General features: G+C 48.0%; 1 long non-coding RNA gene and 1 pseudogene across 2 annotated transcripts in view; one reads left to right on the top strand and one right to left on the bottom strand.

Moving 5' to 3' along the window:
- LOC149336126 (uncharacterized) overlaps positions 1-25,754 on the top strand; it is a 91,663-nt gene that overhangs the window by 14,742 nt on the left and 51,167 nt on the right. The window contains exons 2-3 of one of the 2 annotated variants that reach the window (XR_016284152.1): positions 7,567-7,641; positions 11,930-12,322. The exons of the other annotated variant lie outside the window; for it this stretch is intronic. This is a non-coding gene — a long non-coding RNA (uncharacterized LOC149336126). Of the gene's footprint in view, positions 1-7,566; positions 7,642-11,929; positions 12,323-25,754 lie in introns of those variants that run through there. 2 annotated transcript variants of the gene reach the window in all.
- On the bottom strand, positions 19,729-20,595 carry LOC149336127 (uncharacterized; annotated as a pseudogene).

Raw genomic sequence — 25,754 nt, 5'->3', positions numbered from 1 at the left:
TGGCCCTGATGGTGTGACTTCTTCTATGATTAAAATTTTGTTCGAGGAATCTCCCACCGACTTACTGGCGCTTATAAATTACTCTCTTAAGGGGCCATGGATTCCAAATGAGTGGCGTTTAGCAAAGATTATCCCGTTGCTTAAAAAGCAGGGAGATGGTTATGTGTTAGACAATATAAGGCCAATTTCTTTAACTTCGAATCTCGTTAAGTTAATTGAGAGGGTGTTGCATGGTAGAATAATGTCTGTTATTTCAGAGACTGGGTTGTTGAACCCTTGCCAGATTGGTTTCAGACCAGGATGCTCTATATGGTGTGCCCATACCGATCTAGAGAGCCGCATACAGTTAGCTCGGCGCCGAAACCAATACGCAGCGCTTGTTACTTTAGATGTATCTAAAGCCTATCACAGCGTTGAGCACAGGACGCTCTTGCAAAGACTGCAGGCAGTAGGACTTCCGAGATACTTTGTGGCTTGGGTTGCTGAATTCCTTGCTGACAGGGAATTTTACTGCTTTCAGAACGGTGTTTCATCAAGCAAATTTCGACAAGCGAGAGGAGTGCCCCAAGGGGCGGTCCTCTCCCCTGTACTTTTTAACATCTTACTCAGCAGTATTCCCTGCAGTCCTCAGGTGTCCACTTATGTGTATGCTGATGACATCGCCTTTTTTGCTTCAGAGAACGACATTTCCTCTTCGTACCAGTCCTTACAGTCCTACCTGAATGTCCTAGACCAATGGTTAGGAGACATTAATCTGTCCCTTAATGTCAATAAATGTGCTTTATTGGTTTTTCCGCTCTCTCGTCCAGTTAATATCTCTATTGTTTACCGGAACCATGTAATTCCTCAAGTGAAAAGTGTCAAATACCTCGGAGTAATTTATGATCCTTCTCTTTCCTGGGGGGCCCATATCGAGCAGATCACTGTGAAAGGAGTCCGAGCAGTCGGTATGCTGCGCAGGCTGAGCAGTGTTCGTTCTGGCATGAGAAGGCACTCACTTCTTATGATTTATAGAATATACGTCCGTCCAGTCTTAGAGTTCGGCTGTGTTTTATTCTCTGGTGCACCAGCGTATAAACTTCGCCCCTTGATTCTCTTGGAGCGGGAGGCGTTGCGCCTTTGTTTGGGCCTTCCAAAATTTGTGGCGAATTCCGTTTTGTACCTGGAAGCGCGTACTCCATCATTGACTTCTAGATTTCGGCTCTTAACGGTGAAAACGTTCGTAAGAATGTGCGATTCTTCGCTCCATGCCTCCAATTTGATCTTCCTTCGTCAGCCTAGGCTATTTTTCAACGAAACCTGGTCTCGTTTCCGTACCCCTCAGATATGTTTGGTGCAATCCCTCCTGGACCCCTTAAACGTCCGCATTTCGGACATCCGTCCGGTATGCGCCAACTCATCTATTCAGATTGTCTTCGATGACATCTTTCCAAAACATGCAAAGTTAATGCCTTTTCATTTGCTCAGCGCTTTATTGCAGGATTACCTGCTGTGTTTTAAATCTCATGTGCTCATAGCAACAGACGCCTCACAGTGTGAAGAAAAGGCCGGTGTTGGCATTTTCTCCATCTCCCTTGACTGGTCATTCTCACTCCGCCTTCCCGATTACACCCCTATTTATTTGGCCGAATTTCTAGCAGTAGTCTTAGCGTTGCGCAAATTAAACAGCTCCTTGTCTTCTGTCATAATTATGACAGATTCATTATCGTTGTGTTCCTCTCTCACCGCGCCTACAACATCTCAGACACTTCGGTTACTCAAATGCTTGGTTCCACCCCACGTGTGTTCATTACGGTTGGTCTCGGTGCCTGGGCACAGAGGAATCCATTTGAATGAGGTTGCTGATACCCTGGCGAAGGCATCTCTTCAAGGCCCAGTCGTATCTGTGCTTCCACCCAGCGCATATATTACCGTGGCCAGGTTTCGCAGGTATCTGCTCTTGAAAGAATTCGCAGCATCAGCTCTGACCTCCTCTCCCGAATTCCGGCATCTCCTTTACCCGTGGTGCAGTAAAGGATGGCGATCACGCAAGCTTGAGGTCTCCTTCACGCGTCTACGTTGTCGCGTGCCTCTTTTAAACTTCTACATTTATAGATCTGGTCTGGCGGTCTCCCCATTGTGCCCGTTCTGCGGAGAACCCGAAACGATAGATCATTTCTTGTTGACCTGCCGCCGTTTCTCCTCTTTACGGTGCCGCCTGCTGGAGCTTCCGTTACGACAGCTTGGTCTAAGTCTGTCAGCTGGGGTTGCTCTGTCTCTTGGGGCTTCCTCCCTTGGGCACAGCAACTGGAATGTGCTCTCCGCTATGCAAAACTTCCTTACAGACACTAAACGGCTGCCGTCTTAAGCTGTGCTCTTTCTCATGATCAATATTTCTCTGGAATGAAAGCTTTCTGAAACGTGGAATATTTAGCCCCGTTCTCTATTTCAGTCACCGATCTCACAGCATTTGTTTAGCCTATTTCAATTACACATCTGAGATCCTTTCATTTATTTCCTAATTGCTATTATCATGATTATTTTATTTTTACCCACCATTATTTTCTTGTTTAACATTTTGTACACCTATCAGTTGCCGCCTGTGTCTTGGCCAATCCCCCGCAGTGGGTATGCGCCATTTTCTAGAGGACAACAACAACAACAACACCATCTGCCGGGCTAGTTGGTTGCGATCCATATGTATCAGCAGCGCGAACACAACACAGGAATAAGAAGGAGAAGAAGATAAAGAGCGCTGAGCTTCCAACTTTTATTTGAGCAAATCCTTTTGTGCCTTGTGCGGAGGGTGTTGTATACTCTATACCTTTAGTTTGCGGTAAGACTTACATAGGCCAAACGGGAAGATGCTTAAACGAAAGGGTAATGGAACATAGGAGCGATCTAACTGGGGGGCCATTGAGGAACCTGCCCGCCCATTGCCGCGTACGTGGCAGCCAAAAGAAATGCATTCCTCATTTTAAGAAAGCAACCGTCTTAAAGAAACATAAAAACCATCTAACACGCGAAACCATTGAAGCTACCTACTTGTCAGGGCTCAAGGAAGGTTGCGTAAGCACCCCTTCCATCTCAATATCTGAAAAAGAAATCACATTTCTTTCTGGTTTTACTTGATTTTACCTGGTTTTTAGGGGCACACTGCATTTTCGTTCCAGCCGTGTTAATTGTTGGCGCTCACCCTTCGTATCGCTTTCCTTTTTACCGTGTTCTTGCCTTCTCATGTTTTTTAGCAAAATTCGCACCCTAAACTCCGTTTTTCCATTTTTCCATTTGCGCACACTCAACCCTGTTTTTACCTTTTTACCGTGTTCTTGCCTTCCCATGTTTTTTTTAAGCAAAATTCGCGCCCTCAACTCTGTTTTTACATTTTTCCATTTGCGCACACTCAACCCTGTTTTTACATTGTCTTGTTTTTCCGCATGTCATGTGCTTCATTTCATGGAAGTCATTGTATAGTGCGATTCTAGTTATCTTTTTGATGCCCTGGACATTGTGTTGGTCCCAATTCGGTCACGCGCCTTGATTAACCACCCCTGGTGGGATTTTACCTGGTATGTGTATATAAGTGCGGGTTCAGTTTTGCTCCAATAAAAGTTGGAAGTTCAGCGCTCTCTACCTTCTTCTCCTTCTTCTTCCTGTGTTGTGTTCGCGCTGCTGATATATACATGTGCATTGTTTACTGAGGAGAAGAAGAAGATGAAGAAGATCGCATGTCCAAAAAGCGTATTTCATTTTATTTCTGGTATATCTAATTTGTTTAAAAATGTGAACAATCAATATATATTTTCTAATTTCAATCATTCTACTGTGCTATTTACTTTTACCTGGTCACGTGGGCATTCAGTTAAATGAGGTTGCTGATTCATTAGCATGGGCCTCTCTCTGTGGCCCAATAATTGCTGTCCTGCCAACCTGCGCATATACAGCTGCGGCGAGGTTTCGCAGTTACACAATATTTCAGGAATTTTCAGCCTCGGCGCTTACTTCATCTCCCGAATATCAGCACCTGCTGCACCCTTGGAGTAGCAAAGACTGGAGCTCGCGCAGACTGGAGGTCTCTCACGCGTTTGCGATGCCGAGTTCCTCTGCTAAATTCCTACCTTCACAGATCTGGTCTGGCCGTTTCTCCACTGCGCCCATTTTGTGCCGAGCCTCAGACAGTGGATCACTACCCGCTGTTCTGCCACCGATTCTGTTTTTGAGAAGACGCCTATTAGAAATTCTGTTTCACCAGCTGGGTCTGCCTGTATCCACTGAGGTTGTTCTTTCCTTTGGCGCTACTTCGCTCGGACGAAGCAAAAGGAGTGCGCGCTGTGCAGTTCAAAAATTTCTTCTAGAAACACAGCCACTCTCATGCTAATATTAATTATATTTATTTATTTTTTCAATTTCTTTTCATTTTTCTGATTATCAAACAGTTCATTTATGATTTATTTTCATTTTTATGTTGTTTTTTTCTGTCTCTCTTTCAGTCAATACAAACTTGAACCATTCCATGTGTTGCATTCGAATTTGCACATTAAGCCGTCGTCCCATCTTCGATTTCCCAGCTAACAGGACCCCTGTCGTTGCGTCGTCCAATCTGTCAGCCTATACCCTATTACTACTCCTTTTCCTCTAAAACTACTAATCTTTCCAACACTTCACCGCCTGTGTTTTGGCCACTCCCCCGTAGTGGGTATGTGCCATTTTACTTGAGGCCAACCAACTAACTAAAGAAGGTGAAGAAGAAGATCGGGCTGCTGGTCCCGGGCTGCTGTTTGCTCTCTTTTGGGTTGCTGGTAAGTACCAGGCGGTTCTGCGCTATTTCTCGAATTTCTGCTTGGTTTCTTGCCCTCTTTTCCTGCTTTACAGGGAACGTAGGCTGATGTCCACAAGCTCTCCAGGTAATGGGAATTCCCCCTGTTAGGCATGACTCTTCTGAGATGAGTTGCCATTTCCCTGTTTTTCCCTGGTTGAGTAAGCAGCATTCCGGTTGCTTTCATCCCCGCGGATGAGGGCTCCATCAAGCTTTATAACGCCGAGGCTGTATATGCAGCTCTTAAATCCACCACCCTTCATTACATGAGGATCACTGATGTCTGGCAGTTCGGCCGTGGCGGAATCGTTACAGATCGTCATGCCAGGCATGCGTGGCCGACCTTCTCAAGTGTTCTTCCTTTGCCAATCACCCGGTAAGCGCGTTCATTCATCCTTCTATGGCGTGTTACAAAGGGTTAGTCCATGGTGTGGACCCACGGCTAAGCGTATGTGAAACCCTAGATTAACTTCGGCGTGATCGCCATTCACCGATGCAGTCGTACGGTGGGCGGGACAATGATACCAACAGAGATCGTTATAGGTACATTTGCGGGGCTGACTTCTCTATTGTCCGTCTGAAGCTACGAAGTGACCTTTGAATTTCCGTGTTGATCAGTTCGCGTGTAGGTCCCTGTAGTGCCGCAATTACTGGAGGTTTGGCCATAGATTGATTGAAACCACGTTTATTCCACATTAGAATGAGCCGAAGGCGCTATGGTGGAAAGGGAGGGGGTATTTAAAGAAGGTCTAAGGCTGCCTCCGTTTTATTAAAACTTCCTGGAGGCAGCTAAGTGGAGGCTGCGTGCCTCTCGTGAGCACTGCGGAACCGACCGCCGACCAGCGGCGCCTCCGAGTCCTGGATGAGCATGAGGAGTGCCCGCCAGGGCTCGATGGCACAATCTCGAGACGAGGTATCAGGGCAGGCCTAGGTCCAGAGAGAAGAAGGCCATGATCCCCGCTTAACGGTGGCCAGGGCTCAAAGACGAGATGGTTTGTAGAGAGGACATTCCCAGAGCAGGTGGTTCAGATCCGTGCCAAGGCCTGTAAATCGGGTTTTCGTAGCTGTGCGTCTGGAGAGAGCCACGACCCTGCTGGGTGTTCTCAAAACGAGCAGTGTTGTTTATGGGGAAGGGGGGGGGGGGCACACAGAAAGCCATTCCGACTGCCCAACGGGGCCTGAAGTTCCAGTGTTAACTGACAAGAAGTTAATTGACATGCGCAGGTGCTCAAGACGCGGTGCTTTTCCAGTTATAAAAGATAGGCCATCTGAGTATGCAAGTGAGGCAGCGAGGCATGCAACTGTTGTGGACTCCTCCTTGTTTTAAGCGATTGCGGCGGGGGGAAAGGCGAGTGTCATAAATCGTATAGTCGGGAATCTTATCTGCGTGCATTCTGAAGGTCATCGCATCTCAGATTCCCACTTTGCTGCAAGCCTCCACTGCTCCTCTTTGTGGCACAATCCCTTCAACGATGGTTGCAGCTCCCCTACCTTTTGTGGCTGTGGCTACCAATCCACTTAATCAAACTCAATCATAGTCTTTGACTATTCCTCCAACCGGTTATCCAAATCTTTGCTGCATCGTTGTTGCAAAAATACTGCATAATGGGGCGGGAATTAAACCGCTGTCTACAAGCAGTGTATGTAATGATGCACAGCCTTGACGCTGGAGCTGCCTTGATTGTCCCAAACTTCGTTCGCTCCCTTTAGTCATCATCATCATCATCATCAGCCTGACTACACCCACTGCAGGGCAAAGGCCTCTCCCATGTCTCTCCAATTAACCCTGTCCTTTGTGAGTTGCCGCCACTGTATCCCTTTAGTAAGCTGATAATTTTGGTTATTTCGGTGATACTTATGCGTCGTTTTTCCACGATATTCTTTCCACTTAATGGCATGGCTGTGCGTGTAACAGTCGTTACTGTTACTGTGTGTAGTACACCTATTATAACACCTTCAATTTATGGATCCCAGTGTGGGTTTTCGCGAGAGACGTTTTCATCTTAGGCGTTAAGTTTTTTGCTAGCAAACACTCGTGCTTCTGCCATGGTGTAGAATAAAATGCATGTATTTTCATAGTGCATACGGCGGGCTCTCTTCCATGTGCCCCAGCGCTCTAGTGTGGTAGCTGTAATGGCGTTATACCGTCGTCTGTATAGGAATGATAGGGGATGTTAATGTTTAGAGCAATTAAAGCGTTCGTTCGACCCTCGCGACTGCACGCACTTCTACCGCGATTGCCAGGTCTAACGCCGAGTAGCGAGTTACAACAAAGGTGCGTTTTAGTTCGTGTTGTGACCCGTCACAGGAGAAATAGTTATGAAATCATACATTGAATGGCATTTTCAAAATAATACCAGATTGCTCCATTCTTTACTTTATAAAAAAGTATGAGTAGTTTCCGTGAAGCTGACTCCGTTACAGAATGACTACACCTTTTATGATCGTGTTTTAGAGTACTGAATATGGATTCAGCGCGAGCATTTGAAGCACTCCTTAAGTGCATTTGAGGGAGTAGGTCAGAGGATTCAGTAGAATGTTCTTGCGGGCCAGTTGGTTCATTGCATAAAAAAGGTTAGTATTGCTCGAATGGAACACGACAGGAGAGCGAGGAACAAAAACGACAACAAAGGCGCAGACTTCCAACTGTTTTTTCGTGACCAAAAAGCAAACCTTATATAAGGAATGAACCTAGGCGCATAACCATCATTGTCATTCACACAAGACCAGATTAAAATCTTGACCGCATTGATGAAACTTCTACATTGCAGAAAGGCCGATAAACAAGAGAGCACTCTGTCAGCATGTCGTCACAAACTCCATGTCAAGAAAACGAGTAAAACCTGGTAAGGAACCTAACAATCAATCTGAGCAAAGAGGGTGAAAAATACTGAAATTTTCATGAATGACTCATCGAGGAAATATCATTTTCCACCACTTATCTAACCATTTGTTGGCACCAGCAATTATCCTGAAGTTTAAAGCCAAACCCTTGGTTAGGCTCAATTCTTCAGTAGTCAAGAAAATTATTCAAAAGGCTACAAAATAATTCTCTTCTCTTTCAATTAGCCGTGATATTTGTATTCGCCAAGCAATAAAGCCTAAAGCAATAAAGCGAAAGTTAAATTTTTCAGTCTTTTATGTTCATCGGAAACGTCCGAGCGTTTTCGCAGCCACTATCGTGCTTCCTCAACTTCACTCGTGGAAGTACATCTTTTAGTAAATTATCGCAATGTTTGCATAGCTGGACTGCAAGAGAACAGCATCATAAATAGCGGCATTGTCCCAAATGAATGGAGGTGAAATCTGCATTCTTCCGATCTCTTAACGTTACACCTATCATTTTCCTTTCCATAGCTCGCTGCGTTGTTCTTAACTTAAGCTGAACCCTCTTTATTAGCCTCCACGTTTCTGCCCCATAGGTGAGTACCGGTAAAACACAGCTGTTGTATACTTTTCTCTTCAGGAATAGTGGTAAACTACCATTCATGGTCTGAGAGAACCTGCCATAGGCGCTCCCCCCATTCTTATTCTTAGTTATTTCCCTCTCCTGATCCGGACCTGTGGACACTACCTGCCCTAAGTAGACATTCGCTTACTACTTCCAGAACCTAGCTACCAATTTCGAACTGCTGTTCCCTTGCTAGGCTGTTGAACATTACTTTCGTTTTCTGCACGTTAATTTTTACCCCATTGATCATGCTTTGCAGTTCTTGTCCTGAGTGGCTTAGCAAGGCAATGTCATCAGCGATGTCATCCAATGTCATCCAATGTCATCCAATGGCAATGTCATCCTGCCAGTATCAGCGAATCGCAAATTACTTAGGTATTCTCCATTAACTCTTATCCCCAACTGTTCCCATTCCAGTCCCCGGAATACCTCCTGTAAGCAGGCAGTGAAGAGCATTGGCGAAATCATGTCTCCCTGCCTGATATCTGTCCGTATTGGAATTTTATTGCTGACTTTATGGAGAACTACAGTAGCTGTGCAATCGTTATCAATATCTTCCAATATTTTCAGATAACACTCTTCCACAAGATGATTCCGCAATGCCTGCATGACAGCTGAGGTTTCCACTGAGTCAAATGCTTTCTCGTAATCAATGAAGGTTATATATAGGGGTTGGTATATTCTGCGCATTTCTCTATCACCTGGTTGATAGTGTGAATGTTATCTATTTTCGAGTATCCTTTACGAAAGTCTGCCTGATCATTTCGTTGACTGAAGTCCAAGGTTGCCCTGACTCTATTAGCGATTACCTTAGTAAATACCTTGTAGGCAACGGACAATAAGCTGATCGGTCTGTAATTCTTCAAGTCCTTGACCTCTCCTTTCTTTTGAATTAAGATAATGTTAGCGTTCTTCCCAGCTTCTGGTACTCTCGAGGTCACAAGGGATTGCGTAAACAGGGTGGCCAGTTTTGTAGCACAATCTCTCCTCCCTCCTTCAACCGTCTGTCCTTCATTTTATAGTGGTTTTGTATAATAATAGAGCGTGAAAAAAGCGCAACCTTAGGTGCGCTTACGTGTACGGGCGAACATATCGTGCCGGCGAGCGCGCGATGGCCTGCGAAGCGTGCCGTGTGCAGCGCCATCGAGCGAATATAATCGAGGAGCAAAGTGCGAGAGTGGAAGGGATACCGGTACTTTGAATATCAAGAAGATCGTTCATGACTCTTTACTAATTATCAAAATTCTATCCCGTTGATTACGACCCGGAAAGTACACAGTGGCGAGATAGCCCATAACGATCACACACTGTGGAACTGTAAAAAGGAGCCGCGCCCGGAATCTGTAATAAAAGCAATAGCAATGGGAGGCCGTGTTGGTCAGATCAGACCTGAGCGTTCAGACCCGGGCCATTGAATGGGCTACTCAGGTCGCTGTCAGCTGTGTGCTGATAGCCATCTAGAGCGGATCATAAGCATTTGTTTTTTTCTGACGAAATAGACATTTTGCAACCAATCAAGATTCTTTACGCGGGATAAATTTTCCTAGCGGTATAGGTAAAGAATGCCCCCTTGCGGACCCAGCGCAAGTTAAAATTAAAGCTATATCCCGTGCTTGCCACGCGATGGCGCGACAACCCCGTCCTTACTGCCAGTAAATTTCATGTATGCGCTGCTTCCCGCCATTCTTCAAGTTTTGTTTGTTCTTTTGTTTCAGCGCAATGAGGGCAAAACAAACGTAGCGGATACATTATCCTCCTGAGGCACTGCTTTCAAACTGCGTTTGTCTTCGATGGCAGTCAACTGCCTTTGTCTTTGCCTTCCATCTTGCTTTCTCTTTCTCCTTTAGCATAAGCCTGTTTTTTTGTGGTGGGGCCTCTCTCTCGTTTTAACTGGGAAAGCTTCCTGTGTTATTCGTAGCTCAATGTTCCAAATAGATATCGTCAGGTTAGATGAGAGTTCACGACGACATTGAGCACTGCTTGTGTGGTTGTGCCACAATATTGGGCTTAAACACGCATCAAACTAATTACAACAATGCTTAGCTTCACCGTTTTGAGAGATAGCCAGGTGCAGAAAAGAGGCTTGGATATTCGTGCATAGGGCTACTTCCACGTACAAAAAAGAAAAATTACTTTCAATATTAGCCGGGTTTGGAATATGGCGTCTGAATAGCTGAGAGATATTGGTGTAAATATGTCCGAAGTCGCCAAGCTCTCTACGCTACCGAGTCCCTTGCCGAAAAAAAAATTATTTTGAATCCCACTCTACTACACCAAAACTTTTTGCAAACAAATAAATTTGGAGACACTATATGCCAATCTCTTACAACTCTATTTCCAATCTTGCTGGAGTTATGCACGTTTAGGGAGTACTGTTATTTAAGAAATTATCATTTTACAGCAGCACATAAATCCTGACATCTTCTGAATGATGTAGCATACCGAATGTACGCTGAAACCGGTGATGTGCAGTCACAGTCCCATGTTGCACAGTTTCTGCAAAAAAAAAAACACCATTTCAAGATGCTTTGTGCCTTGTTTTCAACTGTTCCGGTAAAAAAAGCACCACAATGTATTAGAACCAGCCTAACTACATCAGTGCTAGTATCCGTTCGTCTCTCGACTTGGTGGACAGATACCGTAATTCCAATTTTACAAATGCTTGACGGGTTTGCCTCGTAAATTTTATTTTCCGGATGAAAGGATACATATTCAAAGCTACAAGGCTATGAAGAGGCTTCCAACGAGGAGCACGAACCAACCCAGTGGCGTGTAAAAAGGCTCCATGTGTCCCGTGCTGATCTTTGCGCTGACCCCAACTTGGATTTCGTTTTTGTAGCTACTGTGGGCTCGCTACATCTAAAATTTCGTCTTCGAGCTCTAAAGTTTATGCTAGCGCTCATGAGAAAACAGAGAATTCTCATTAGAAGAAGCGAAAAACACCATTTGAAACAAGGGACCGCATGCCACACATGCATGTGTTCCGCTCCCCGCTCTGGCATTTTGAACACTAAGTGGAAAACAAGTGGAAAGGACGCGTCCTCTCCGCTGGTTTTCCACATACCATGCTCCAACTGGGCCAACAAGCTACGCTTCTTCAATTTTGAACACTGTGTTCGCATCTCGTATTCCAGGACTTGAAGCAGCATGCGCTCGTCCCGAAATGTATATTATTAATGTTCACTTTTTGGAGCACATGCGAAAACAAAAATTCCAATTCTAATATCTGTAAGCCCGGAATATAAAAAATAGAAAAGTAAGAAAATTACACTTCTTTGGCACAGAACGCCCGTTCTTTAGCGGGTCTGTCCTCGCTAAATGCGCGCGCGTCCGACACCGGATGCAGTTTCGTAAGCCAAGGAGTCGATAAATAGAGCCAAAAGAAACCCTACTTCTTCGACGAACAGCACCACTTTTACAAGTCCCTTTCTCTCTCTCCCTCTTGCCGCGCACGTGATTCACATCTCATGCCCGCGTTCGTGTAGACGCGCTGTGACGCTTCTGCCGACAGCGGCGTGCAGCCTTACCGACAGACTGGTGTCACGTGTCTCCAGCAGGGAGAAATGTAGTACTAGCGTCGGGGAACGAATTCCAACTTACGTATACCTTAGCTTAGATATAGAGGTGTTATGCTGTCTAATCAGCAGAAGAGTCTTCTCACGGAATTGCGCCCATCCATCCAGTCAACCATCCCTGCCAACCATCCTGCCAGACAGCCTTCCAGCCACCCATCCAGCTTGCCAGCCTCCCAGCCACCCTACCAGCCAGCCTGCCAGTCAGCCTGTCAACAAGGCAGCCACTATACCAGCCTGACAGCAAGCTAGCAAGCCACTCTGTCAGTCAACCTGGAGACCAGTGTGCCAGGCAGGTAGCCTGCCAACCTGCCTGACATCCAGCCTGCCACCCAGCCAGCAAACCATCCTGCCAGCCTGCCACAGAGCCAGTCAGCCAGTGGTCCTTCCAGCCAGCCTAAGACACTGTGCCAGCCTGCCAGCCAGCCACCCTGCAACCGGACTACCTGCCAGCCCGCCAGCAGAGCTGCCAGGCAGCCTGTTTGCCTGCGAGCCTGGCTACAATTCTGCATGCTATACTGCCAGTGAGTAAGCCAACTAGCCTGCCAGCCTGTATACCAGCCAGCCAGACTGTCAGTCTCAACATCAGCCGCCCTACCATGCTTAAGAGTTGATCTAAAATATATTTGGACTAAAGAAATTTGTCATTGTATACTCCAGCACGAGAATTCTGCCCTTGAGAACGTTTTCATTTCCCGATGCGCGGACCTGGTACAGAGAACGTGTACAACCATACTATGTACCTTTGGTACTGAACAGCTTGCCTGACGATGTCTTTGTTACAACAATCCAAAAAATTCTATTAACTGTTCTTGACCAATAGCCACTGAGCTGTCTGTTTCTCCCTCTGTGCTTTTTTTCTCTAATTTTTAGATGCATGTTTTTTCGTCGACAACTGCCAGGCACGGATCCTCAAGCTTTCTTTGGATTAGGCAGACCTGAATCTTGGTTATATTTTTTTGAAAATAAACCAACTATTATTATTAATGTTACCAGCAATTCAGCCACTTGCCAGCCAGCCTGGCAGCCAGACTGCCAGCTAAACTACCAGACAGGCTGCCTGCAAGCCCACCACCATGCCAGCCAGCCCGCCATCCTGCCAGCCAGCCTACCAGACAATACATCAGCCAGCCAGCCTGCCAACAAGACTGCTAGCCATACAGCCATCCAGGTTACCAGCCTGGCAGCCACACCTCCAGCCACCCTGTCAGCCAGCCTGCTGACCAGCCAGCCAGTCTGCCAAACAGCCTGCCAGCCAGTCTGCCAGGCAGCTATCCATCCTGCAGGCCAGCCTCCCACGGAGCCACTCAGCCAGCCATTCAGCCAGCCAGCCACCTTGCTAGCCAGACTGCCAGCCAGCCTGCTGGCAAGGCAGCCTGCAAAGCAGTTAGCCTGTCAGCCTGGCTTCAAATATGCCTGCTAGGAAGCATATTCTTATATATTTTATATACCAACAAGCCTGCCAGCGAGCCTCCCAGGCTGCCTGCCTGCCAGCCTGGCCTCCTGCAAGCCAACCACCTTGCCAGCAGCCTGCCACCACGCCAGCAGGCCAGTCAGCCAACCATCATGCTAGACAACTGCAAGCACACCTGCCAACCACTGTGTCAGCCAGCCAGCCCGACTACAAGCTAGCCTAGCAGTCAGTCAGCTCACTAGCCTGCCAGCCAGCCAACCAGCCTACCATCCAGCCAGACACCCTGCCAGCCAGCATGCCAACCATCCATCCAGCCGGCCTGCTGGTCTGCAAACCTCCCATACTGCCAGCTGTCTCTTAGGCTGGTTAGCTGGTAACCAAACGTAACGTACCAAAGCGACTAAGGCTATGAGAAGCGCCGTAGTGGAGGGCTCCGGAGATTTCAACCACCTGGGGTTCTTTAACGTGTACTGTGCGATGTCAGTGCACGTTAAAGAACCCCAGGTGGTTGAAATCTCCGGAGCCCTCCACTCCGGCGTCTCATTGCCTTAGTCGCTTTGGGACGTTAAACACCATAAACCAAACCAATCTCATTTCATTTCTCTTAGCAAGCTAACAGCCAACCTGATTTCCAGGCAGCCAATCAACCTTCCACCCTACCATACAAATTGCCACATTTCCGTCTGGACTGTCAGCCCACAAGCCTGCCAACCTGCAAGCCTGCCAACCTGCCAGCCTCTCTGGCAGCCAGCCAGCTAGCCTGCTAGCCAGCCTCCCGGCCACCCTGTAAGCCTGCCAGTCAGTCAGCTAGCCTCCAAGTCAACCATCAAGCAAACCAGTGAACCTGCCAGCCAGACAGCCCACCAGGAAACCAGCCCACCAGCCAGACTGCCAGCCAGTTAGCCTCGCAGCCGGGCAACCATCGAGCAAGCAGGCCAGCTAGCCACCCTGCCTGCCACCTTGCCTGCAAGCCTGCCTGTTTACAACAAGCCTACCAGTCTGCTGGCCTGACAGATGGCTTTAGCTATGAACCAATCCAGCCTACCAGCCAACCTGCCAGGAAGCTAGCCAATCATTCTGGCAGCCAGCCTGCCAGCCAGCCAGTTGTCCGGCAAGCCGACCTTCCAGACAGACTGGCGACCGGACAGCCAGCCATCCTACCAGTAAGCCTTTCAACCAGGGAGCCAGCCACGCAGCCTGACAGCAAGGTAGCAAGCCACTCTGTCAGCTGGCCTGCCAGAGGGTGCGCAAGGCAGCCAGCCTGCCAACCTGCCTGCCTGCCAGCCTCACAGCCAGCCAGGCAACCACCCTGCCAGCCAGCCTGCCACCGAACCAGTCAGCCAATGGTCTTGCCAGCAAGCCTAAGAAAATTGGCCAGCCAACCTCGAACCCGACTACCTGCCAGAAGAGCTGCCAGCAAGCCAGTTAGCCAGCAACCCTGGCTAAAAGTCTGCATGCTAGACCGCCAGTCAGTACACCAACTAGCCTGCCATCCTCTCTGCCACCGAGCCAGACTGCCAGTATGTGCACCAAACCGGCTACCAGCTGCCCTGCCAGTTGCTAGCCAGCCTGCCAATCAGACTGCCAGCTAGCTTACCTAAGCTAGCTGGCAGCTAGCTTAAGAACATGGAAGAGTATTGCACATGAGGCAACAACATGACCTCATTAAGAGCTCATAACTTTTCTATCTTGAGTGTAATCTCAGTTTCACCCCTATATACTCCTACACATAGGCGTCCGGATCTGCGCAGGTAGTGGCCTGCCGATCAGCAAAGTTATTTCAATTATAACTATTACTATTTATTTATTTTATATGTAGTAGAAGTAATCAAGTTCACATGCAACGTTCTGTTAGTTGAAGACCTTGATTAATTCATAAACAACAGAAATAAAGCACTAATTAAGCGCCCTTTTTTATGAGCGTACACACTAATTCTCCAAAGTTGGTATGTCTGAAAGAGCATATTGCACCAGTAGCACTTTTTTCTATGCAGTAAAATGATTTTGAGTGGTTTACGAAACTCCAAACAGGTGGTGCATGCGCTTTAATATGTATGATGTGATAAGGTTCTGTTTACACGATGCATGCCGAACTGATTTCATTTTATTTAGGCTTAGAAACAGCTCCCACGAGACTCGGTTCAACGTAAATTCAACTGAAATTACTCAACAATTCATTTGTTGACTACGTTCAACAAAACTTTTATTTAGCAGATGTTGAGTAGGTTCAACTTACATTGGGTTCATGTTGGTTTCCTCTTCATTCAAGAAGAGCTAGACAAGGCGTCAACTGAACCTCAAAAGTAGTTATTGTAAGGGTTTCTCTCGCAAGCACGCGATTTTGCAATTTTGAGACGTTTACCGACTGTGAGTTAATTTTGACGTCGCCAATTTGGTTATTATATTGATTTACTATCGAGAAAGGTTTATGAATAAGTGCTGACGTTCTTTAAAAAAAATGAAGCAAGCCTAAGTAGGAGAGCCGACGCATTGCCGCAGGCTGTGTCCTAGATCTGCGGCAGCGGGGCTTAACCTACCGGCGTTGAATACATTTATTTATTTACAAATGCTGCAGGCCCTGCTCGGGCCCATGCAGGAGTGGATACAAAGGAGACAATACAGGGGAAGAAGTTAGGTACATATATAATACAAAATAAGGTTTCATCATCATAGCGGCATCGTGGTGGAAATGATGCCAAGTCAGTGAAACGAAAATAGCATAGTTTTATGCATCCATTTTTTTTTTCATTTCAATAATTTGTATTGTACTCAATCTCAGCATCTTTGGTTGATTACTTCAAATTACATCCTTTCAGCTCTCGCACTCAACCAAATTGTGCAAAAAAAATTGCCGACGAGTATGTTACTCCATAATACGAAATTTGAGCGCAGCTCATCACCTGTTTTTGAAAGATTGAGGCATAGAATTCGAGCAAGACATGTATATAAAATTCCAGACAACTTGTTATTTTTCACGCATTTTTTCACACATGGTACGCAACAGGTTATCGGAGTTCATGGAATCCAAACAACTTTTCGCACACACCATGATCAGGTTTCGCCCACACAGATCGGCACAGGATGTCCTGCTACAACTCAATCGGGCTGTCCTCGACCGCGTCGAATGCCCTCACAATGACAAGGTCGTACTCGCCTTGGGTTTCAAGGGAGCAACTGACAACGTTACCCACGAGATCATTCTCACCCACCTCTCTCAAACTAACTGCGCCAGAAAGGCCTTTCTATACATTCGGCAATTTTCGACCGACAGAAAATCTTAGATCTGAATCCAGGATAAGGAACATGGCCCTTTTTCATTTAGGAACCAGGGGTACACCACAGGGCGCGGTGCTCTCCCCTGTTATTCAATCTGGCTATGATGCACCTACCGGCCCAGCTGGGCGCTGTTGGTGGTGTACAGCATGTGCTATACGCAATGACATCAGCCTGTGAGGCGCACACGGTTGCCTTGGAGATACTGAGGCCAACCTGCAGGAGGCGGCGACCATAGTGGACCATTATGCTCGGCGCTGCGGCCTAAAATGCTCCGCCCCAAAGTGTGAATTTGTGCACATACGCCCCTCACCAAAGTGCACAGCCAAAATTTTATTGCCTTTTGAGACAGGTCCAATCCCTGAAAATATTGAAGTCTGGGTACTGGGGCTCTTCATATATCAACACAGACGGTCAGAAGCAACCTTGGCCAAACTCCGTCAGGTGGGGGACGAGGTAGGCCGCTTGGTCCGCTGGGTTTCTAACAAGCGCAGGGGGTTACGCTGTAAGGACGCCTTGCGGCTGGCGCATGCATTTGTAACCAGTCAGTCTATATTTGACTCCGTACCTGCACCTGCGGAAGCTCGAAGTCAACCTCCGCAGAGTTATTAAGCGGGCTCTGGACAACACCTTCAAAAAGCGCCTCCTGAGGCTATGCATGGTGAACACATTAAGGGAGCTCCGGGAAGCCGACTTGACGAACCGATACACACGTCTCTCGAAGTCATCGTCCAGTCGCCTCCTCCTTGGCCGACTATACAACCAACACACCACACTCATGGAAGAGCGCGTACGTATTCCGTACCAGTGGGGATGCGCCCTGCACGCTCGCCCACTTCCCGTGAACATGAACGGTGAGGACAAAATGGCCGGCGCCTGCCGCGGGTGGAAGCCCTGTGCCGCCACTATGGATCGAAACTCGGCGTATTCTACGTGACAGCAGCTTGGGCATGTTGGTTATTCATTTGTGACGGAACAGCGCAAAACACCGGGACAAGAGACAAGAGGCAAGTATTCTACGTGGATGCCTCCGGCCCCCACCATGATAGATGATACACAGCCGCAGTCGTCCACTAATTCAAAACAGCAAACGGCCTTACTTTCCGAGCCCGTGACATTACACACCCGGAGGAGGTCGCCATTGAGTTGGATGCATCTGACCCCGCTCCTAAAACAATTATTTCCGACTCGCGAGGGTCCTGTCGGAACGCCGAGCAGGGCTGGGTGCCGTACCTAGCCTAACGCCTTCTCCAAGACAGCGTCCACACTGTGGACCCCGCTCACCGGCGTACGTTTGTACGTTTGGGCTCCAGCTCACATGGGCCTTGAGGGAAATGAGGCAGCTGACGCCGGCGCCCGCGCGCTCTCACCGAACATCCCCTCCAACCCCGACAATCAGGAACTCGAATTCACTCCAGTTTACTCTTTCAAAGACATTGTTTTACTTTAATAATTTGGCCTAGGTCTTTATCCGCGCCCGAGTAAAGGTCTCTCAAAGGCGAAGAAGCGGCTTCTGCTTCGCCTGCATACTAATACTTTGCTGTGCCCGGCAGCTCTCAAGAACTTCGACGCTACTTTCTCGGGCAGCTGTCCGCACTGTGCGGAGAAGACTTCGGACATCTACCGCATGGCCAGGGCCTGTCCCTCCAACCCTGCTATTCACCCTCACCCCAACCCCACCCGGGAGGACTGGGAGGCGACCCTGCTCGGCTGCTCGGTCCTGCACGCCCAACAGGCATTGGTCGCGCGAGCCCAGGCGGTTGCCGACGCCAGTGGGGTCCCGATAGGGACCTCCACCTAGTACTTGTAAGGGCTTGCCCCGTCTGAGTCAGCTCATTAATATCCTTCTGAAGTGTATCCGTGCATAAATATTTTCCACCGCCACCACTGAAACGTAGAAACGGGAGCCAAACAGCTGCGATTAAATAATTGGATCATTGGCAGGAGTTACTGCGCCCAATTACCAGAATACCATGGGCTATCTGAGACACTCTAAACGTCACTGAAGTTGGGAAATACAAACGTGGGCTCTTTTGGCAATGCTCAAACAACAAGCTGTGCCACCTGAACAAGGTTTACAGATTTAAGAAATTAGTGCATATTATGCCTTGAGGGCAGAGGGGGGTTGTCTAGGTTTTCCCCTTAATCATCCACATCAGCCCCCTTTGGGGACCTTGTGGGTAGGCCCCAATTCTGCTTGCCCCCATTCGAACCGGCATCGTTCCCACGGCGATTTTGGAAGGGTCAGCTGAAATGCAAATCCAGCGTTCCTCCTCAGGCGCTACCCACATATCACCCAATATGACACAGATCATGGAGCCGGTAGGCCTACACACATCAGATAATGCAGGTCGAATGTGGCCAGTCCCCAATGGGCTACCTCCATCGGTCCCCAATAGCACCTATTGGGATGTGGACAGCCAGCTGGGGGCCGATTGGAGCCCGCGTTGCCAACCCCACATTTATCCTACCGGAGATAACGTGGGCAGCCCACATTGGGCCTATCGGTGGTCTCACTTTATAAACCACTTCGTGCTCACTGGATAAGGTTCTAGCGTTCAACTTTTCCAGGTTGTTTATAATGGCGGCCTATCCGGAAATGCATATGCATAGCACCGTCTGCTGCGTCACAGTTCTGACCGCCGCCTTGGTCACTTGCTCCGCAGCCCCTGGGGACTGAGGGCCGATAGTTAATTCATATTCAGAAAGATGAAGGAATATGGGAAAGTTTGTACGAAAAAAAAATAGCGGGGGTTTAACTCCGCTTAAAGCGACGTGACACGGCGAAGCGCAATTATGTGAATGGTGATGCAACATGCGACACCACAGCGACAACTTGGCGCGAATCTGAATGCTTTTGAACCACTTTTTCTTTGAACCAAGCCCCTGAAGCCGAGACCCACCGATGCCTCGCCGGCCTCAGCTTCTTCCGACGCGGCCGCCGCGAGGCCTACTCCAATCACGCTGACAGCCATGTCTCAACGGGCTGCCTTCAACACCGCCCACACCACCGCGCACATTCCCGTCGCATTCAACGCTGTGAGAGACGCAGGGAGCTCCGGATCGACAGCCGCGGCGCAGCCGGCAGCGTTCGTGGTCGGCGCAGCGTCCACTGCTAGCCACCTCTACGCTCCAAGGGACGCCAAGAGCTTCGGGCCCATAGGATAGGATCGGACAGGAAAACTTTTAATGCCCGACAGAGGGTAGCCAGAGGGCTACCCACCTAGACGACGGCCGAAAGGTCTTGACTCTCGGCGGTGGCTTCGGCCACTCGGACGAGTTGTAGCTTAGTCGCCGGGTCGGAGCTCAGTAGTAAGGTCTCCCATTAATCTTTCGTGTTTGTACCTCGTCCCTTCCGAGGGGAATGAGTACATTCCCATAGTATGTGGTCCAAGGTGGCCCCAAATTGCCCTGGGTACATAAGACTCCAGACGGCCGTGTTTGGAAAGGTGTAAGTTTGTAACCGGCGCCAGTTGTTGGCTTGGTACCTGGACAAGGATCTATCCGCTGGAGTAAGTCTAGCTCGTTGCAAACGATAGTGCTGTGTAATTTCTCTGTATGTCACTATGCGATCCCAGTCTGTAAAGACCACCTCGCTCGTGTCCGCCCGGAAGGAAAAGCCTCGGGTGAACTCGTGGGCCGTCTCATTACCCGGCAGGGATGCATGTGCTGGTGTCCAGGCTAGTGTAAGTTTCCGGTGTATTACATGACGGCTTAGAATTGTATTCGTTAGAGGGGAGACCCGTCCCCTGCTGAAATTTAGTATGGAAACCTTGGAGTCACTGATGATATACCTCGCTTTTGTGCCTACACAAGCCAGTGCTATGGCAGCTTCCTCTGCAGTCTCTGGGTTACCCGAGAGTATGGAGGCACTTATTTTGAGTAGTTGTTGATTACTGACGACCGCGACGGTAATCGTGTTCTTACCATACTCAGCGGCATCCACGTAGACCACGTGCTCGTCTTTGTAGGAGCGGAAGCGTTTCTCTAGCGCCTCTGCCCGTTTGACCCGGCTCACTGAGTGATGAATGGGATGCAATTTCCTGGGTAAGGGGGGTACAACTATATTTTCCGGAATTTCTCCGAGCATGTCAACTTTGGCGGTTGTTCTGTTATCTCGGCTCAGATGTAGTTTTTCTAGAATGGACCTGCCGGATGTAGTCCCGGTTAAACGTTTGATCTGGGACGTTCTCACTGCTTCCGTAATTTCTTCCAGGGTATTATGGATGCCTAGCTCTAGGAGGCGGTGAGTGGATGTACGGATGAGCAACCCTAGAGCTTGTTTCGTGCACCGCCTAATAATTCCATTTATCTTTTCTTTTTCTGAAACTTTTACATCAACGAAGGGGGCAGCATACGAGATACTGCTTACTACGAACGCCTGTACGAGACGTAGGAGATTCTGCTCTTTCATGCCGTGTCTCCAGTTGGCAATCCGCTGTATGAGTCGCATCGTTTGTTGCGCGCTGTTTTCCATCTGAGTTATTGCATCACAGTTATACCTGTTGCTTCGTATAATCATGCCTAAAATTCTTATTTTTTCAACACGAAGAATCTCCGCACCTTGCGCTTGTAATTTGATGTTAGGGATGGTTCTATTTTGTCTTTGATGCAGAGGTCGATAAAAAAGAATTTCAGACTTCTGCGGCGAGCACTGCAAGCCCCTGAAGAGGGCTAAGTACCAGACGCTGCTGCATTATTTCTCGAAATTCTGCTTGCTTTCTTGTGTCTCTTCCTATTTTCCAGGGTGACTGAACGCGGGAACGTGGGCTGATGTCCACAAGCTCTCCAAGCCAGGGGAACTACGCCTGGTCAGCTTGTCTCACCCGAGATGAGCTGCCTCTTGATTGTTCCTTCCGTGGCGGAGTAAGCAGCATTCCGGTTGGTTTCGTCCCCGCGGATGAGGGCTCCATGAAGCTGAATAACCCCGAGGCTTTACAGGCAGCTCTTAAATCGACCACCCCTCATTACATGACGATCACTGACGTCTGGCAGTTCGGCCGTGGCGGGATAGTTTGCAGATCGCCTGACCAGGCGTGACTGACCTACTCAAGTGTTCTTCGTTTGCCAATCACCCAGTGAGCACGTTCATACCTCCTCATCTGGCGTGTTCGAAAGGGTTAGTCCACGGTATGGACCCACGGCTAAGCGCGTCTGAGACACTATAAAAACTCACTTCGGCTGGCGTGATCGCCATTCACCGATGCAGTCGTGTGGCGGACGGAACAAAGATACCGATGGAGACAGTTATAGCTACATTTGCGGGGTTGACCTGTCCATCAGAAGTTAAGGTGTGGCCTTTGGTTTTCCGTGTGTATCAATTTACCTCTGGGGCCCTTCAGAGCCCTAATTGTTAGAGTTTTGGCCATAGTGCCAAGGCCTGTAAAGCGAGTTTCCGTTGCTGTGGGTGTGGAGAGCGCCACGACCCCGCTGGGTGTTCTTCTCAACACGAGTAATGTTGTTTGTGTTGTGGTGGACACTCAGCAAGCCATTCCGAATGCCCAGCGCGGGCTAAGGAAGATCAAATGCTAGAGTTGATTGACAAGCGCAGGTGCTCAAGACGTGAGGCAGTTGCAGTTACCAAAGATAGAACATCTGGCTATGCAAGTGTGGCAGCGCGGCATGCAACCGTTGTGGATTCCTCCTTGTTGCAAGGGATTGCTGCGGCGGTGGAGAAAGGAATGGCGAGTGCCATGGATCGTATAGTCGAAAATCTGTCCGCGTGCATTTCGCAGGCCATGGCATCCCAGATGTCCGCCTTGTTGCAAGTCGAACTTCTACTGCTCCTCATTGTGGCACAATCACTTCTCCGTTGGTTGCACCTCCCCAACCTTCTATGCCCGTGGTTTCCAATCCACTGAGTCAGACTCAATCACGGCCTTCGTCTATTCCTCCAACCAGTTATCCACATCACAGTGCTACAGAAATCTCATTTGAAGAGTGCGTTGACATGGAGACTGAGATGCGTTGACGCTTGTGTGTGTCTCTGTGTCTTTCTTCGTGGTTCGTGCCGTGGTTGCGCAACCTACACATTCACAACAACGTGCTCAAAAGCGCAGTGCGTCTCCGTGAGGTGTTGCTGGTCCGTCTTGCTCTCAGACGAAGACAAAAAAGAATCACCCTAAATCTACACCGAAAGGCAGTATTTTGGATCAGGCGGTCTCCGCTGCGGCATTTTAGGCGACATAGGGTCGTTGAAGGTGTTTCAGTGGCACTGCCGGTCAATTCTTTCCGCTTCAACAGATTTAGTTTGTTTAATCAGTAATTTAAGTCCAGATTTAATTGTTCTTCAGGAAACGTGGCTCACTAAAAATTCTAGGTACAATTTACAAAATTATCGTTCTTTCAGGCTAGACCGGCCCTCAAGATGTGGTGGCTTTTTATTGTTTGTATCCACAAAATTTTGCCACAGGGCAACTGTGTCATTTCAGTATATGGACAGGCAGTGCGAAATTCAGGCTCTTGATCTGAATTTTCCTGGATATCAGGCACTCACTCTGGCTAATGTATATTTTCCAACAGGTGTGCATGACATTCGGCCTCTTGGCTCGTTTTTATCTAGTTTCAGGGAACAAGTTTTAATGGTTGGAGACTTCAACTCCCATCATGTTTCGTGGGGGTTTCGAACACATCGCTCCTGTACGCTCTTATGGGACTGGGCTTGTGTAAATAACCTCACCTGTTTAAATTCGGGTCTGCCCACATTTGTCCGTGGTGAGTCTCGCTCAGCATTAGACCTGTCATTTTCTTCCCCTTGAATAACTGCGTCCTCTTGGGCGCCAGTTGACTGTGCCTCCAGTAGTGATCCCCTTCCGATCTGTTTCCAAGTTATGTGCCAGTTGACATCTCTTAACAGCACACGGCGCACATTCATAAATTACGGCAGTTTTAAAAACGTCCTCAAAGCAGACCTTCAGGAATTATCTCATTCCAACAGTGCAGATAATGCTATCCGCATTTATGGAGCTCGTAAAAAATCAAAGTTCTTGGCCCAGGCACATAAGGGAACATTTCCATGCCTTTTGTGGAACGCAGAGTGCACTCGAGATTATAGGCGCCGAAAGGCTGCTTGGAAGAAACTCCTCCACAATCAGTGTCCCAAAAACTGGATCAATTATAAGTTCATTGCAGCTACGTTTAAGCGCACCGTATCTCGTGCAAAAGAGTTGTACAATACTCAACACTACAAATTCCTTTCAAAATTTGGTGATAGGCGTGATTTATTCAATTACCTAAAATCCAGGAAACTAATCTCGACCCCCATGAACGCTGTCTCTCTAGTTCAGTCACTGGCTGAACTTGCTCAGTCTATAGAAGAGATAGGCAGAGGCCTTGAGCGTCGGTTTACGGCTCTTCTTCCTTCTCCTCCGAGATTTCTTGCCACATTGGATGATTTCGAGGAGGTCACCCTCACTGAGCTCTAACACTGTATCCCGCCTTCCACCTTCGGCCCCTGGCCCGGATGGTGCCACTTCTTCTATGATTAAAATTTTGTTCGAAGAATCTCCCACCGACTTACTGGCACTTAAAAATTACTCTCTTAAGGGGCCATGGATTCCGAATGAATGGTCTCTAGCAAAGATTGTCCCTTTGCTTAAAAAACAGAGTGATGGTTATGTGTTAGACAATATAAGGCCAATTTTTTTAACTTCGAATCTCGTTAAGTTAATTGAGAGGGTGTTGCACGGTATAATAATATCCGTTATTTCAGAGACTGGGTTGTTGAACCCTTGCCGGACAGATTTCAGGCCAGGATGGTCTATGTGGTGTGCCCATACCGATCTGGAGAGCCGCATACAGTTAGCTCGTCGCCGAAACCAATACGCAGCGCTTGTTACTTTAGATGTGTCTAATGCTTATGATAGCGTTGAGCACAGGACGCTCTTGCAAGGGCTACAGGCAGTAGGACTTCCGAGATACTTTGTGGCTTGGGTTGCTGAATTTCTTGCTGACAGGGAATTTTACTGCTTGCAGAGCGGTGTTTCATAAAGCAGATTTCGATAAGCGAGAGGAGTGCCCCAAGGGGCGGTCCTCTCCCCTGGGCTTTTCAACATCTTACTCAGCAGTATTCCCTGCAGTCTTAAGGTGTCGACCTCTGTGTATGCTGATGAAATCGCCTTTTATGCTTCAGAGAATGACATTTCCTCTTTGTACTAGTCCTTACAGTCCTACCTGAATGTCCTGGACCAATGGTTGGGGGACATTAATCTGTCCTTGAATGCCAATAAATGTGATTTATTGGTTTTCCTGCTATCTCATCCTATTCATATCTATTGTTTACCGGAACCGTGTAATTCCTCAAGTGCGAAGTATCAAATACCTCGGAGTAATTTATGATCCTTCTCTTTCCTGGCAGGCCCATATAGAGCAGATCATAGCGAAAGGAGTCCGAGCAGCCGGTATGCTGCGCAAGCTGAGCAATGTTCATTCTGGCATGAGAAGGCACTCGCTGCTTATGATTTGTAGAATATACGTCCGTCCAGTCTTAGAGTCCGGCTCAGTTTTATTCTCTGGTGCGCCAGCGTACAACCTTCGCCCCTTGATATACTCTTTTAGCGGGAGGCGTTTAGCCTCTGTTTGGGCCTTCCAAAATTTGTGGCGAATTCCGTTTTGTACCTGGAAGCGCGTATTCCATCATTGCCTTCAAACGGTGAAAACGTTTGTAAAAAAGTGCGATTGGTCGCTTCATGCCTCCAATTTGATCTTCCTTCGTCAGCCTCCGCCATTTTTCAACAAAACCTGGTCCCGTTTCCGTACCCCTCAGATTTGTTTTGTGCAATCCCTCCTTGACCCCATAAACGTCCGCATTTCGGACATCCCTCCGGTATGCACCAATTCTTCATCTATTCAGATTGTCTTCGATGACATCTTTCCAAAACATGCAAAGTTAATGCCTTTTCATTTGCTCAGCGGTTTATTACAGGATTAATTGCTGCGCTTTAAATCTCATGTGCTCATAGCGACAGACGCCTCACCGTGCGAAGAAAGGGCCGGTGTTGACATTTTCTCCATCTCCCTTGACTGGTTCGTCTCACTCCGCCTTCTCGATTACACCACTATTTATTTGGACGAATTTCTAGCAGTAGTCTTGGCGTTGAGCAATTTAAACAGCTCTTTGTCTTTTGTCATAATTATGACGGATTCATTATCTTCGTGTTCCTCTCTCACCGCGCCTACAACATCTCAGGCACTACGCTTACTCAAATGCTTGATTCCACCCAGCGTGTGTTCTTTACGGTTAGTCTGGGT

This window comes from Amblyomma mixtum, chromosome 7, assembly GCF_055824585.1.
Source record: "Amblyomma mixtum isolate Tamu chromosome 7, ASM5582458v1, whole genome shotgun sequence".
NCBI classification, from domain to species: Eukaryota; Metazoa; Arthropoda; class Arachnida; order Ixodida; family Ixodidae; genus Amblyomma; species Amblyomma mixtum.
Note: the sequence above shows the minus strand (reverse complement) of the source record. Positions and strands in the feature narration are given on the sequence as shown.